Consider the following 10,515-nt stretch of genomic DNA (forward strand, 5'->3'; position numbering starts at 1 on the left):
CTGGCATGCACTCATTGCTATATAGTAGTTACCACGGTAAATATTGGAATTGTTATTTTAAAAAAAGGCAGGTCAAATATTAAATTCCCTATCTTAAAATATATTTGATTTCCCTCTTTTTTGGTGCATTTTACTTATTATCATGCATTCAAAAACCACTTTATGTTGAGGAGATATATGTGTAATGCTTTAGATTACAGCCTGCAATGTACCGTGTAATTAAAATGAATTTACAGCGTACGTATTTGTAACTATAGAGTACCTCCACATTATCTACTCGTGTGGAAACAATATGAAATATTTAGGGAGTAATGGGGGTAATAACGTGCAAAAGTATAAGGCATTTATACTGTAAATAAATATTTTATAACTAAAAGGTACCTATTCTGACACACCGACCACGATTTTCCACTCCAGAAAACAAAAGAAGGGTTAATGTATGTTGTATTCACAAGTAATTACAAAACCTTATACCATAAAACATAACAATTATTTAACACCATGCATGAGCAGTTGCTTAAAGCCCCTAATGAAAATTCTGTCATCGTTTATTCACCCTCATGTTGTTCCAAACCTGTATGCATTTATTTCTTCTGTTGAACATATAAGATATTCTGAAGAATGTTTGTAACCAAATAACTTCCGTGGTCTGACTTACAACATTCTTAGATTTTTTGATGAATTATCCCTTTAAATGGGACAAAACTGCAGTTATTTCCACCCTTGAAGGGACAGTTGCTCACTAGGTTTCGGAACAGAGTCCAACTAGAGTCTGTCTGTTATTTACCATTTTCACTATACAGCTCATGGCTTTCTAAAGGCATCCAGCTAAACCAGCAGCCCTTGCCCACCCCCATTCTTCATTATGCATGTCAGTGGTATCACATTTTACAGATATGAGGCCTTGAGCTTGTTACGCTATTCATAAAATCCAGGAACTCTGTGTAGATCCTTCAGACCTGTGCTAAAAGGTATAATATCTGACAAGTGATTTATGCATTCATTCTCTATTTTCCCCTTCCTCCATACAGTGAGGTCTAATTACTCTCAGCGGACTCTTTTTACTCTGTACACGCAATGCTTAAACTGATGTGCATAATTTATTTACTCCTGACAGTTTTTGAATAAGAAACACAGAAACAGAGCATAACCTTGGTCTCATTGTCACTGTGAACATAGAAGTGTGTCTGGATATGCTAATGCAGTGAACACACAGCCGTGACTCACTTTTGTTTGTCATCAAGAACTTTGGCTGTGAATACGGGAACAGGCCCTGGCTTGCTCTCTATTGACATGTTTTTAATATTAATTTTATGGGCAGCTTAAGGCATGGATCAGTGGTTCCATTAAGAGCCTCAGTAAACTTCCAGGCCAAAAAATGCCTTAAAATTTAAATTTAAAATTAGACAAAACAAGCTTACAAGCTCAATATATCTCTTACTTAAATTTGCTCCCACAACAACTTTATTTATGTTTGTTTGTCTGTATGTGTATATGGATGTATTATTAATTTTAGATCACGCCATCAACAACTGATCGATTGATTGATTGATATATAGCAAATCTAGATGTGTAAGGAAGCATCATTTTAAAAGTGTAATTTTTATATGCATAAATGTTCTAAACCCTGGAAAGGTAATTACATAAAATATAATTCTATATACATAATTCATAAATTTTCTAGCTATGCCAAGCAAAAAAAAAAAAAAAAAAAAAAAACACTGTTGAGAACTAGAGAACCAGAGTAAAGCACATCAAAGAGAAGCTATGTTATTAAGGCATGTATATAGGAGACATTATTGGTTTTACCGTTTGCTATGAGGACATGACAGCACAGTCACATGAGCATAGTTATGTACTAAACAGGCCAAGAGTTCAATATATGTTCCATTATGCTAGTTATGGACATAATTTCTGCTGGGTTAATGAACAGGATGAGTGTGTTTAGTGCCCTCGGCAACATCCTACCTCTCACATTTAGGGACAGCAGCACCTCCCATAATACAGAAATTAATATTTCACAGGGCTACAACACCCATCAGACAAATGTGTGTGGACGTCCTGTCAATACGTGGCTGAAAGATTGATGAAATATGATGGCTTTGGGCAGGCCATGAACCTGTGTGAGTGGGCGATGATACACAGGCTATTTTGGGTATGTTTTATATATTTTAGCTGGAAGCCAGAGTCGGGTAGGCAGACGCACATCATGGTTTTCTGGCATATTAGAGCCAACAGCTTTAACGCACTGCACTGACTTAAGATATTATTATTGTGTGCAAGACAGTGAAATGATTTGCTTCACATTAAATATTACTAAATATCCTCCTTGTGGCTTTTCACACACTTTTATAAAGGAGGAAAATATCACAACAATAACCCTTAATTTGCAGCCCATAATACAGAACGCAAAAGCTTCCAGCAGCCCAAACTAGTTTGCTTGTGAGGCTGAAATGGGCTGTTAGCTGGATTTATATATGCTGGGTTTTGGATGCTTTATAGCTTCTCATATCAAGGGCATGATTTGACTTATTTACCCAAAACTGCAGACAAATGGTGCTTTCACACAGAGCGTGAAACTATTGTTCGCCTTTTGCTAATTCACGCCTGCACGCTAGGTGGCGCTGACCAGCAATGCATTTTTTTCTTCACGTAGCCTTTGTATCTCAAATGGATTACATCATCCACTGTTCATTATGCAGCATTAAATTAAGATTGATGGAAAATGTTTTAATTCACCTAGTTTTCATGAGTCAGTGAATCTTGCTGATTCAATAAATGCTTGAATCTTGTGAAACGATTCAGCTGATTCACTGAAAAAGTAGACAAGAAGACAAAACAGATTAATCACATCAAGAAAGCAGAGCCACTGCTAGCGCTGACATCCAGTATCTCATATGCTGGAGGACACTGAGTAAATAACTAATCTAACTGCAAGCACCGCTAGCACTGATTGCCTCATTACAAATGATTAACATGCCTCTTTGGCTAAAATTAACATGGCGATGTGTGCAATTAATTAACAATCTATTAGCTAAAATGCCATTACACACTCCATGTGCTCTTTCCTGTTGCAGATGAAGCAATTTTTGAATTATCAACATACATATCACAGCAGATGCATGCAGACTTAATTAGCAAAGACAAACTAATTTCATATTGTATAAATGTATTCTCTCACACGACTGTGACCTCAGCGCTGATTGCTGCACCTTCTGGTTTATCTCTGTGGTAGAGAGGAAAAGGTGAAATGGCTGGATGAGAGAAAAACAGGACAGCCTCTGGAGAGTTCACTTCCTATCTGAAGGTTAGCTTTGCGATTTTATGCTGATAAAAGTCTGTTACTTGATTCAGTTATTCCATAAAGCCTCCATTCGCAATTAATTTACACGCCAAGCGTTGCCAACAAGATTGAGGATTCTTTGACCTTCTTTTACACTCTGTAGAATACTCGACTATACAAATAGCTTTCTGCTATAATTACTTGGCTAAATGCAGGTCTCAGTCTTCTGCCCATTTCATCACTGACTCCTGAGGCATAGATGCTCTTCTGTAATCAAGGCTCTGAAATCTAATTTATATGAATAAGAAAACGCTATACCAACAGCCATGTCTGTGCACTGCTCAGATAGGGATATTAAATTAATTTATTGTGATATTACCAAGTAGGATCCTGCATATTCCTAGATCAACATCCTTTGGGGCTGAGGTTTGCATAGGACTAAGGCTATGTCCACACGGTCGACAGTAGTGCATTTTTTTATGACCAAACATTTATGTCACATGACCGTGCACACTAGCATCATATGACAATGACAAATACTACGCTTTTACTCAAAAATCACTTTAAACTACCGTAGAATGTTTACAATAACCCAGTTGAGTTTTAATGTAGGATTTGGACACATAATGCTGCTGTAATATGCTATTTGTATCCTTTCACATCAAGCTTATCTCCACACCAGCAAGGATTTTTTCATGTAAACACTTTCTTTTTATAGGGGTCATAAGATGCAATTATCATTTTTCCTTTCTCTTTGGTGTGTTATAAGATCTTGGTGCACAAAGAAGATATGTAAAGTGTCAAATCCAAAGATATATTCTTTATAAAAGTTACAAATCAACCACTCCTACCTATAACTGTTTTTTCTAACATGCCCCCCACATGTTCATGCAAAGAAAGAAGGCATAACTTTTATTATCATTGTTGCTGCCACCGCCATGTTGTGGGGACACTGTGTGTTTCGTTGCTATTGTGCTATTGTGTTTGGCCTTCCAAAAGAGGACACAAATAGAAATCAGTGGTTAAGTTGCATTTACAAAAATGTTCTAGAACATTTCAACCCAAAAATTCAGATGTGTGCAGCAACTTTTGCGGAGGGTGAGGACTGTATCCTTTGAGAGTTGCCTACAACGTCTGTGTCTGTTTCTATTAAGTGGGGCAGTTCCAACTTTGCAATGACTGTCAGGCGCTTCTGACAGCATGTACGTACGTTTTACGAGCATAACATTTCCCTCACATGCTTGAGGAATTCAGCCAGTCACAACACTCAACATGCTCATCAAAATCAGTGGAACATGAATAGAAATGATGATTCTGTTAAAAGAAATATAAAGCAAACGTAAAAACGTCAATATTTCTCCAAATGTGTTCACACTTGGACTAAACGCATAATGGATGCTGTTGATCCAGAAGACCCGATCATGAAGTGAATGTGGGCAGCCAGGCCATCAAAAGTCTCCATTTATGTCCGTCTACACTGGAGTATTACAACTAAAATGGGGTCTGCAGTTTCCAAAAGTCTCAGTTTTCCAGATTTGAAAACTCCAGAGTAGGGTGGACTCCAGATGCAAAAGTTATGCATTTTGAAAATGACAACACTCTAGTGTAAACATTGCCATGTATAAGTTGGTGTGTGTGTATCCTGAAAAGTCCTGACAAATTGTAATTTTCATCTCAAATGGCATATTTCTAAAAGCATTATTTGTTGGAAATGACATCTTTCCCTCTTATGCTGCAAAGGTTAATTCATGTCCTCATTGTCCTGTAGGACCCACATTTGTGTATTAGACGCCTTTAAGGCTATGACATTAGGAACATGAGGACATGATATTTTTGTCTCGGACACTTATTGATTCCCAATCCTTGTTGTCTCCAGTCTAATTTTAAGCAGACCATCTCCAGTGTCACTTTACATAAACAGATTGAATTGAATCCGTAGTGATGATTTGGGTCAGAATCACAGTAGTTCCTACAGATTGAACTCACTGTGGTGTCAAATTGCTCTTTTGGGTAAATTCTGTCTAATTTCACCCTCAACAGCATATTCATGGTTACTAAATAAAGACCAATGCTTTGTTTCCTTTACTTCTTGGGAAAAACACATTCCACTGATTCCACTTGGCCTCAATCGCTCTCTGGTGACGCGATTCAAAAACTTGTATATAAAGGTTTGACAGGATTCATTATCTCCTTTGAAGCATTTGAAGTGTAAAATTCTTCTAGGATCCAGCAGATGCTGGAGATTGGAGATGAGATAGCGCTGATCTTAATGTCCCTCTGTTAATTGCTGCTGTAGGCGCACAGCTAATACAACCAGACCCTCATTCCATGAAGCATCTTAATTCTAGCTCCTCTGGCTAAAGCTATCATCCCACCAGGAGACAGAGGACGATAGCAGAGAGAAGAGTCTCTCCTGTGGGTGAATTAAGGCTAATGGAGTTGAGATTTATATGTTTCCAACTCAGTGATTCATGATACAAAGGCCCTCCAGTCTCTCCTAGAAAAACCAAAATGATTCGGCCTTACAGAAGAAATTAAACACCTTCCAAGAAGGATTTATGCGGTATGGTTTTACTTTTCTGGACTGTATTTGTGTGTGTATTTTGTAAAAGCTGCTTGCCAGCATGCACAAAAATGCATGCGAGCATGACACGAGTGTTAGTGGAGTGGCTAGCATGACAGTTATTGTGCCAAACAGAAATTTAATAATGCTGCATTGCAAACAAGTGTTTAATGAATCTATTGCATGTGTAGATGCTTTGCAAAGAGAGTGTGCGTTTCCCAGATTCAATACTAAATGGTTCACTCTTTATCCTAAAACCCCAGTTCACAATATGGAAATTATATCCTTTTATGTCCCATGGAGAACATCACACGACATGATTAAGTGGTCACAGAATAACAGAACTATTCCTTTAAATTCACTACAACAGTGCATCATCAGCTGTGTTAAATGAGTGTGTTTGGGTTATGATCCAAAATGACGCCTTCTGCAATTTCTCACAAAAGTACAAACACTGGAAAAGCTTCCAATCTGTCTCTAGGACAAAGTCCTTTGCCTTTGGCACTCTATATGACCCGTGCACTGCAAACTGGACATGACATCAGCGACTTGAAGTTTCACTTCTCTGTAGGACATTTCATCTTAGTCTGGAAGCCATTTCACAGCTACGACAGGCGTGATGTCTGTTCCATTTGAGACCTCCTATCAGACATCTGCATAGTTTATGTCACGAGCCGCATTCTGCTCATCGCTCTGCTTTTAATATCCCTTACATGTGCATGTCTATCCATGCACTCTGCATATCCATCAATAACTGCAGGCATTCACTTACGATGCAGCAGAGGGCAGATGCATTCCCTGGTGGTTGCATTAAGCTTGATTGATCTTGTGTATCCCGTGACCCCTCAGGGGCATTTAAAAAGCGATCTCTCCAAGCGGATGGGGCACAGAGGACGAAAGCTCACTTCGTCTCTCATGAAGACATTACGGCCCATTCTCTGCTTACAGGACACAGCCATTCAATCGGACTGAGATTGCCAATGGCCAGCCCGACTGAGGATTCATCCCACAAATATTCATGTGCATTTAATGATGCTACCTCACTTCATTCCACATGAATTATGAATATGATAAGTTAAAAAGACGAGAAGAGCATAGGAGAAGGAGGGAAACTGGGGCAGAGGTTGAAGTCACCAACGAATAATCGTGGCGATGCTGGTGATTTTTCCCAAGGTTAGCGAAGAGGGTGAATGCGGCAAGTGACGTAGCCTAGATCTGGAAATCTCCACAGCCACGTTTCACTTCGGTTTGGTGGGCAGCCTTGCTCCGAGGGATAAACCCTCAAGTCACGTTTATCCAAAATAAGGCTGTCTGGCTACAAGCACTCTAATAAGATGGAGACATGGATGCCAGAGTGCATGTCTTAATCATGTTAAGTGTAACAGTTGACATTTCAGTGCGCCTAGTGCTGCCTTGGACACGTTTTAATCAGGAATTCAATACGCTTAAGTGCCCTCTTAATATAAATAAACTAGAACTATTCTGAGCACAAGCGCTTTAACGTTTGAGTCGATGACAAACAAGAGTGTTTGCAACAAAGAAATGGAAAAAAATCGAAAAGAAGCTAGTATAAAAACATGCCAGATTCTTAGAAATGTACTCTTTGTATTGATGTTCATTTCATATGGTTTTGAAAACCTGTTATAGCCTGCCATTTTCAAGAAAAACTTAAATGTGCTGTGTATATTTACAAGAAACTGATTCTCGATTTGAGAGTTTGTTTTGGAAGTAAGTGAAGTTCTGAGGACGAGCATTGCCATCTACTGTTGAAGGGTGGAATTACACACTCAGAGGTGAAGCGTGTGGCTCTTGACGCCAACTAGCGGCAGCAAAAAGAACTGCAACCTGACGTTTGACCCTGTTGAAATCAAAGACTGACTCAAAAAAAAAAAAAAAAAACTGGCTAAACAAGTGTTTGAAACTTTACATTTACAGACAATTATTAAGGAAATAAAATATGATTGACCCAAATAATTAAAGTGTGAAATTAAAAGATTATTCTACAACTACCACTTTAGTACAGTGTAGGTTAAATTAGCAAACATTTTACAACAAATCAAATACTGAAGAAATGTAGTGTAATATTTAGTGTAATAATACGGTTCAAATATTTAGTGACTTAGTTCAATACCTGTACATAAAGCTAAGATGTACTGCCGCTTAAAAGTTTTCTTAAATCGCAAACCAAACAGGTATTAATTTCAGTAAATCCTTCAAATATAACAAAGCACCAAAATTAAAACTATCAGGCTCTATATTTGAGTCACCGCATCTTGAATGGAGTGAGATTATCAGAAAACAATAACATTATTGCACTTGTGCACAGATAAACTCAGAATAAGATGAATATAAGTTATATTATAATCAACAACTATCGTATCCATATATTCAACAATTCAAAGAATGGCTGTTGCTCTTCATGTGTTTAGTTTGTGGCCATAAAACACTAGCATTCCAGTGCCAACACATTTCTTATGTGATGGGGAAAATGTATATGTTTAAGTATGAAAAAAAAACAACACATAATAAAAGTATTATAATGTTATATCAGCTTACCAACTTTGAAGATGGCCTCTCTGAAGGTCTTGCTCTCACTATTAAAATGATGAAGCATCAAAATGTGCATAGCTAAATTACTTGATTTATTCCTTTTAAATTAGATCAATCAAATTAGATCCGTATAGATTGCCTGGATTTAAAATTGGCATGCATGCATGCATTACAATTAATTGATCTAGCGATCTAGTATGACTAGACATATGGACATGTCACAATGCATGTACTCCTTTTAAATATTTATGTAAAAATACACCATAGCTGTCTCCATGGTTTGCAGTGAAGTGACTTTTTTGTAAATATTGCTTGACCCAGTATTTGAAAATATGAATATCTTAAAAGCACTGTCTGACTTCTTTCACACTGTAAGCTTATAATAAGAAAGAAAGTCACACAGTATCATTTCATGAGTTATCAGAGCACATCACTGAACTGGATGTAATGCCAGTACTTAGTTATACTTCATATTTCATTGTGTACTTCATCTCAAAATAAAAAAAAATAAGTAACACATGTTGAAGATTAACCCCCCTGCTCTTTTGTTATTAGCTTTCAGTGAGTCACAGGGATGCAGCAATGACAAATAACCTAACAATAGTAACCTGGTCTTTATCTGTGACTGGGCCAACTGTTATCTCTACAACAACAACAAGAGCAGCTTTCTGTCCGTGTTCTTAAGGTGTGAACGAAAAATTGTTATATTTTTCTTTAATCTAATTTAATATAAGCACTTTAATTTAAAACTGGAAGCATGAGGATGTGTGTGTGTGTGTGTGTGTGTGTGTACAGGGGTTGGAAAATGAAACTGAAACACATGGTTTTAGACCACGATAATGTATTAGTATGGTGTAGGTCCTCCTTTTGCGGCCAATAAAGTTTAATTTTGTCTTAGAAAATGACAAATACATGTCCTGCACAGTGGCCAGAGGGATTTCGAGCCATTCTTCTTGCAAAATAGTGGCCATGTCTCTACGTGATGCTGGTGGAGGAAACGTTTCCTGACTCGCTCCTCCAAAACACCCCAAAGTGGCTCAATAATGTTCCGATCTGGTGACTGTGCAGGCCATGGGAGATGATCAACTTCACTTTCATGTTCATCAGACCACTCGTTCACCAGTCTTGCTGTGTGTATTGGTGCATTATCATCCTGATACACAGACAGCACCACCTTCAAGGTACAATGTTTGAACTATTGGGCGCACCTCGTCCTCCAGAATGATTTGGTAGTCCTTGGCAGTAACGCGCCCATGATATTGCAGCCCAAACCACCACTAATACACTCCCAAATTTCGCTCTGGGCATGCAACTGTCTGGGCAGTAAGCATCTTTGGTGCTTCTCCACACCGTAACTCTCTCGGATGTGGGAAAGATAGTGAAGGTGGACTCATCAGAGAACAATACATGTTTTACATTGTCCACACAGCCCAAGACTTCCGCTGCTTGCACCACTGAAACTGATGTTTGGTACCGAAGATTTGGCTATAGCCGCCTGTCCTTGTACATTGACCTGTGGAGCTCTCGATGAACAGTTTAGGTGGAAACAGGAGAGTTGATGTGCACATTTAATTCTGCAGTGAGCTGGGCAGCTGTGGTTTTATGTTTTTTGGATACAATCTGGATATTCCTTCCAGAAAGCTTCCTCTTGCGTCGACAGTTACTCCTGTTAGATGTGGTTCGTCCTTCATGGTTATGCTGACATTACCCTGTTCACCATGGCTCTCGATACACAACAAAGACCGGTTGTCCTGGTCACAGATGTGCCAGCTAGACATGCAAAAACAATTTGATTATGTCTCCCATTATATTGTGTGCATTGCGATAGTTTTTGTAAAACTGTGCAATTGCTCTGCTAATTTAACCTTCACACACTACTGGTGGAATTTGCAATGAAGATGGGCCACCAGCCTCAAAAAATACAGCCATGAATCCTCCAACACCCACATTGATTTTCACTGTATTAATGGTGGATTGTGTGTCTCTCTTTTTGATGTGCATGTAACTTTACTATGTAACTTAAAGTATATTCATCACTTGCTACAAAATAATCAGAAGAACACGTCTTCAGGAAAGCAGGTTTGATGAATCAGTGGTCTGGCGTTTGCAAGTTAGACTC

Source organism: Carassius auratus, chromosome 43 (assembly GCF_003368295.1).
Source record: "Carassius auratus strain Wakin chromosome 43, ASM336829v1, whole genome shotgun sequence".
NCBI classification, from domain to species: Eukaryota; Metazoa; Chordata; class Actinopteri; order Cypriniformes; family Cyprinidae; genus Carassius; species Carassius auratus.